Raw genomic sequence first — 6,569 nt, 5'->3', positions numbered from 1 at the left:
TCATAGAGAACGGTGAGCGCTGCTGCGGCTGCCGCCGTCGCCACAGAGCCCGTCTCCCCCCCGAGCCTCAGGGCCCACAAGCGACGGACTCATCGTGCTCGCCGGCTCTGAGTCGTCGTCGTCGTCGTGCCGTCCTTATTGTTATCCCCGCGCGCTGCTTATTTGGCGTTTCTCTCTCGCTCGCTCGGTTTTTTCCCCCCTCCCCCTTCTCCTCCTGGCTTTGTTTGGATTTTTTAAGCCCACCCCCCTCCTGCTGGCTTTCCCCCGCCCCCTTTCTCTCGCGCTTTCCCCCCGCGCACGCGCGCTGCGGGCGAGCCCGGCTTGGCTGCCGTTAAACCGCCTTCGGAACGTCGCCGGCAGCCAATCAGGGAGAGGCCGTCCCTCGCCGGCAGCCAATCCGAGAGGTTATCGCCGCCCGCTGTCCGCTCTCTCCCGCCTCGCGAAGGGAAGCTTTGTGCAGCCCGCGTGACCGGCGGGCCGGCCGGCCGTTCTGTGCTCTTTTGTTGCAGCTCGCTGCAAAAAGTCGCGCTCGCTCCCAAGGCAGCGCATCGGTGTGCGCGCGGTACTGTGGGCCGACGGAGTCTCCGCGTTCAGCATGGTAAAAAAAAACCCAGTAGCATCTTTAAGACTAATAGACTTTATTGTTAATGCATCTGACGAAGAGAGCTGTGTTTCTCGAAAGCCTATGTTACAGTAAAAGTTTGTTAGTCTTAAAGGTCCTATTGGGCTTTTTACTGTTTTGCAGCAGCGGACGAACGTGGCTAACTGCTCTGGATCTATGTTCATGTTCAGAAGCAGTTTGTTTATTTCTGGGGGCCCGTAGGCGGTTTTCTCCAGTGGAGCTTCCGTGTTCAGAGGCAGTCTACCTCTGGAGAACCAGGCGCGCAAGCAAGTGGTGGCTGACCGCTGTTGAAAACAGGAATCCTGGCTATAGAGGAGAGCCCCTGGTCTGATCCATCGAGGCTTCTCTTATGCTCTTTGCGAAGGATAGCGAGCAGGGGGCATCAGCGACTATTAACCGCAATAGAAAAGAGCAAGTCCAATAGTAGCACCTTTAAAGACTCACAAAATATGTGGCAGGGTAGGAGCTTTCGTGAGTCACTGCTCGCTTCTTCAGATACCAGATATTAACCGCAATAAGTAGGGGCTTCTACGGTAGGGGTAGTCTAGCGTTATGATTTTTTAAAATTATTATTTAATCCCTCTATACCCTGCCTCTTTCTCCTAATGGGACCCAAAGCCTCCGTTTTATCCTCACAACCACCCTGTGAGGTCGGTTAGGCTGAGTGACCGCACAAGGTCACCCAACGAGTTTCCAGGGCAGAGTGGGGATTCGAACCTGGGTTTCTACCACTCTCTACTCCCCGGTTTGCCACTCTGGAGCGCCCCCACTTTCATCCTCTTCTGCAGAGACATCTGTCTAGCTGGTGCTGGACCAGTTGGACACTTTGGTCTGATCTTCCAGATGTTCATTATCAGTGGTCAGATAAAAATGGAGGGGGCGTGGCTTACTGGTAGACCCTCTACTTGGCATGCAGAAGGTCCCAGGTTCAATCCCCATCAGCAGCATCTCCAGTTAAAAGGAGCAGGTAGCAGGTGATGTGGAAGACCTCAGCCTGGAACCCTGGAAAGCCATTGGGAGTCTGGGTAGACAATACTGACTCGGATAGACCAGTGGCCTGATTCACCATAAGTGTGTTCAAGTCTGATTCGCTACATGTGAATCTATATATCTAACAGCCAAGTTGACCCCTTTGTATGCTATATATCTAATAGCCAAGTTGACCCCTTTGTGTGTCCGCATATCGGGGGCACTTGTGGTGCAGAGAGATTTTCCTGCACACTTGGAGCAGTCCCCAGGTGTGCAGAAAAATCTGAAAAGTTGAAAAAAGTATATGGGGGATACTTAAATCCCCCCAAAAGTAAAAGAGCATTCCATGTGCAGAGAATGCCCTGGCAACTATCTCCCCTCGCCACTGGGGGCGGGGGAGAAGGCTTGGCAGGTTGCCGCTGCCACCAGGGGGGAGGGGAAAGGATTGGCAGGCTGCCGCTGGGGGGAAGCGCTTGGTGGGGGAGGGAGAAGGCTTGGAGGGCCCGTGGTTAGGAGCTGCGCCTGCCTCCACTTGGTGCCAGGGGTGGGGGAGAAGCCTCACCTGCGGCCGCTGCCTCCTCACCCACATGGAGCTCCCCCCCCCAGTATCGCGGTGCTGGTCCCCCTTCTTGTAATAAATATATTCCCTAAGGCTGGTAGTGGTCACACATACTAAATAATCCACTTTCAATGCACTTTCCAACTGGATTTTGCCACTTCACACAAGTAAAATCCAGTTGGAAAGTGCACTGAAAGTGGATTATTTAGTGTGTGTGATTGCACCCTTAGATACACTATTTGTTGTACAGTCGCACAGTCGAGTCACTCTTCGGGACCCCATGGACCACTATATACTGATACACTATATGTGTGTTCAAACCCAGGGCAGGTCTGCCGGCTCGCCATCAATTACTGCAGTGCAGACGAACTTCCATATTCAGAAGCAGTCTACCTGCAGAGGGCAGGTACTATGGCGGGCGGGGGAGGAGCGAAGAGACGCAAACGGCGGCTGGCTACCGCTGTCTCGCCCTGCCGACCCGCTTCCCAGAAGCGCCTGGCAAACGAGCCACTGTCGGAAAACAACAAAGCTGGCCGCCGTTGAGTGGCGCGCGCCCTTTTGTTTGGCACGCGCGCGGATTTATTTATTCGCTTTTTTGAAAAAGCGGGACGAGAATGAAAGGGAAGAAAGGAAACCGAGATAGCCAATCAGCTCTGGCAGAAAAGGGCGGGAGGGGAGGGGGGGAGAAAAATAAACACCGTTCCCGCGCAAAACTGCTCCCCCACCACCCGGGTCTTGATTTCTTTCTCTGGGAGAGCCGAGGTGGCGCGTGACGGGCGCGCGCGCTGGCTCGGCCCGGCCCGGCCCACCAGCCAATCCGCGAGCGCCCTGGTAGACTCTTTGTTGCCATCCCCCATCCGGCCTCTCTCCGCGCGTGCTGCAACACTGTAGCCAATCGCAAAGCTCCTTCCTCCCTCTCCTTTCGCCCCGGCTAAGGATTTGGAGCCGGTTGCCAAATGAGCGTTGTTCGAGGACGCTCCGATGTAGCGTGGAAGTGCCAAGGGTGCTTGCTTCGAGGGGAACGTGCATATAGGTTAGCCCTCGTTTGGGATTTTAGCTTGCGGGTGCCCGCTGAGACAAGGCGAACCACCTCTCCGCGTGCGCGCTTTGTATTGAATTGCTTGGTGCTATAAGTGGAAATTGGCGCTGTGAGGAACCGTTGCCAGAACCCCCTTCTGTGCATACACATTAAGGAAATAATATATTGACTAGCTTTGCACCCTTCCTCACCTCGCAGACCAGAGGTAGGTAGCCAGATGGTAACAGATTTATTTTATTACCTTTTGCGTCAAATCCAGTCCATCACAAGACTGGTAGAGCAGCTTGAAACTCAGTTGTGTGATATGGCTTGTGTCTAAATCAGCAGCCTTAAAGGTAAAGGTTTCCCTTGCTCCAAAGCCAGTTGAATCCAACTCTAGGGATGCCGTGCTCATCTCCGTTTCCAAGCTGAAGAGCCAGCGCTGTCCAAAGCTGTTTCCGTGGTCATGTGGCCGGCATGACTAGATGCTGAAGTGCACGGAACGCTGTTACCTTCCCACTGAAGCGGTACCTATTTATCTACTTGCAATGTCTTGCTTTCGAACTGCTAGGTTAACAAGAGCTGGGACCAGAGATGGGAGCTCACTCTGTCATGCAGCACTTGGGTCTCGAACTGCTGAACTACTGACCTTCCGGTCTGCGGTTCAGTGCTTAACCACTTGAGCCACCGCAGCCACATCAGAATCCTTACTCAGGGATAAGAACATAAGGGACGCCAATGTTGGATCAGGCCAAAGGCCCATCCAGTCCAACACTCTGTGTCACACAGTGGCCAGAAATACCAGTGCCATCAGGAGGTCCAGCAGTGGGGCCAGGACGTTAGAAGCCCTCCCACTGTTGACCCCCCCCCCCAAGCACCAAGAAGACAGAGCATCACTTGCCCCAGAGCCCCTAGCTATACCTTGTGGCTAATAGCCACAAATGTAAATACTTTCCACATTTCTCAAAAGATGTCTGAAGGTGTTCTTTTTTTTTGGGGGGGGGAGGGCATTGTGATGAAAATTGAAGCACAGATGCTTTTTGAGAACTGAATAATCAAAAGCTGCCATTCACTGCTGAAAGAAAATGCCATCTTTCCTTTTTCAGTCTCTAGTAAAACAATGTACTGAGCAGAAGTATATTTCTTTTAAAATCAAACGGTCCCAAACAGGCTTATAATCTATCCAGCTCATACACATATTCTTACATATTATCCGCTTTGCTACTGATTCTTGTTTGGGAAAAATTGGCATATCAGTGTGCTCTGGTGTCAGTATTGTGTGTAGACAATTTAATAGGCCAGCTGCAACCACAGGCAACCCTGGAATGCACACGTAATCCTTTGCCCTTGGAGAATGTTTAAACATTTTACAGCATTATATAAATGGTAAGCAAACATCACTGTAATTGTTTAAACATTTCATGTCGTACATCTTATGCCAAAACTGAGAAGCCTTGGAAAAAACAAAGTGTATCCTTTCTAACCTCTCATTCCAAGGATTACTTGAGTAATCAATGAGAGCAGATTTCAGAGTTTTAGTTGATTCTCTGCTAAAAGTTCACAACCCAGATGCTACGGGAAGTCCCTTCCCTCTGCGACTTGGTGTGCTTTGTGCTAACCGCTCTTTTTTTTTTCTTGGAAATGACGTTTCTTGCCCTATCTTCACTGGTGGTAGAAAGTGCCATCGAGTTGCAGCCAATTTATGGCAGCCGCTTGGGGTTTTCAAGGCAACACGTTCAGAGGTGGTTTGCCATTGCCCGCCTCTGCATAGGGGACCCTGGACTTCCTTGGTGGTCTCCCATCCCAAATATTAACCAGGGCCCACCCTGCTATCCTTCCAAGATCAGATGAGTTCATGCTAGCCTGGGCCATCCAGGTCAGGGCCCTATGTTCACTGCTAAATGTAGAAAACAGCTTTAGGGTCCTGAACCTCTCTTTGGTTTGTCAGGCAGGAAGGAAACATAAGAACATAAGAGAAGCCAACGTGTCATCAGGCCAATGGCCCATCCAGTTCCAAACTGTCACACAGTGGCCAGAAATACCTGGGGCCAATGTTCCCTCCAAGCTGTGGAATCTTGTGAGCAAAAACTCTACATTGTGAGCTACTGGCATTACCGTCCACCCAGCGATTCGAAAGCATCATAAATGCAAGTAGATAAAGTGGGTACCTGCCCTAGGTGGCAGGGGGCACCCCTCCTCCTTGTGAGGTAAAGGGTTCGGCGGCAGCAATGATGGCGGCGGAGCAGTTCCTGGCGACCCGGTGGAGCAACGTCGGAGGCGGAGCCCGGAGAAAGTGGAGCCTTGGAGAGCATGGTGACGTGCGACGGAGCCACCTGTGGACAGTAGCCGGAACTGCAGCCAACACAGAGCCACGCGCCAAGACGAGACCTGCCGGAAGAAGCTGCTCGGGGAAGATCAGCTCCAGAAAGGGCACCAGGACGCCAATATCTGAAGCCGTGGAAGGAAGCCGGATGACAACTAGCCCTGGGTGCTGGTAGGCTGTCACCACCCTGTAGACAATGTGGCCCCAGTTAGGTTAATTGGTTGGTTAGAACCACTATGTAAACCGCCCAGAGACCCTTCGGGGTAAGGGTGGTATATAAGCCGAAGATATAAATAAATAATAAATATAAAGTTGTGAGCAAGCAATTTGGCTACTGCATAAATCAGTTTGCTCTGAAGCCATCCTTCCTGAGCTGAGACAAAAATGTGTGAGCCAGAGGCTAAAAAACTGTGAGCTAGCTCACACTAACTCAGCTTAGTGTTAGCCGACAAATGGAAGGTCCGTGCGTAAGATCAAAAGCCGAGAGAGATCTACCCAGCATCAAAGAAAAGCCTGCAATGGGCTATTCCAGCCAGACGGTGGCAGTGGTGCGCTGCGACTGAGAAAATGATGCCGACTAAAGAATGCTGCTGGAACACGTCTGATGCTTACAGCTGACCAAACTCCCTGTTGATTGCGAAGTGTGTGTGATTAAAAATTATATATGTTGTCCTCCCTTACCCCCATCATTGTTAGTCCCGTGTCAACACATGAGTAACTGTAAATCGCTCAGAGCCGGCAGCTCTGCAAGGGTTGAGCAATCAATAAATTGAAAGATTATTATTATTATTATTATTGCGACTGATGGACCTCTGCTCCATGTGTTTATCCAATTCCCTCTTGAAGCCACCTGTGCTTGTAGCCACCACCTCCTGTGGCAGTGAATTCCATGTGTTAATCACCCTTGGGTGAAGAAGTACTTCCTTTTATCCATTCTAACCTGACTGTTCAGCAATTTCATTGAGTGCCTACGAGTTCTTGTATTGAGAGAATGCTCAGGGTTAGGAGGACAACTCCCTCAAACTCCATTTGTGTGCTGGCTGTTCCATAATGCACTCATGTGCAGTACAACTCTTTC

The sequence above is a fragment of the Gekko japonicus genome, unplaced genomic scaffold (genome assembly GCF_001447785.1).
Source record: "Gekko japonicus isolate JY-2015 unplaced genomic scaffold, Gekko_japonicus_V1.1 scaffold316, whole genome shotgun sequence".
In the NCBI taxonomy this organism is placed as follows: Eukaryota; Metazoa; Chordata; class Lepidosauria; order Squamata; family Gekkonidae; genus Gekko; species Gekko japonicus.
Note: the sequence above shows the minus strand (reverse complement) of the source record.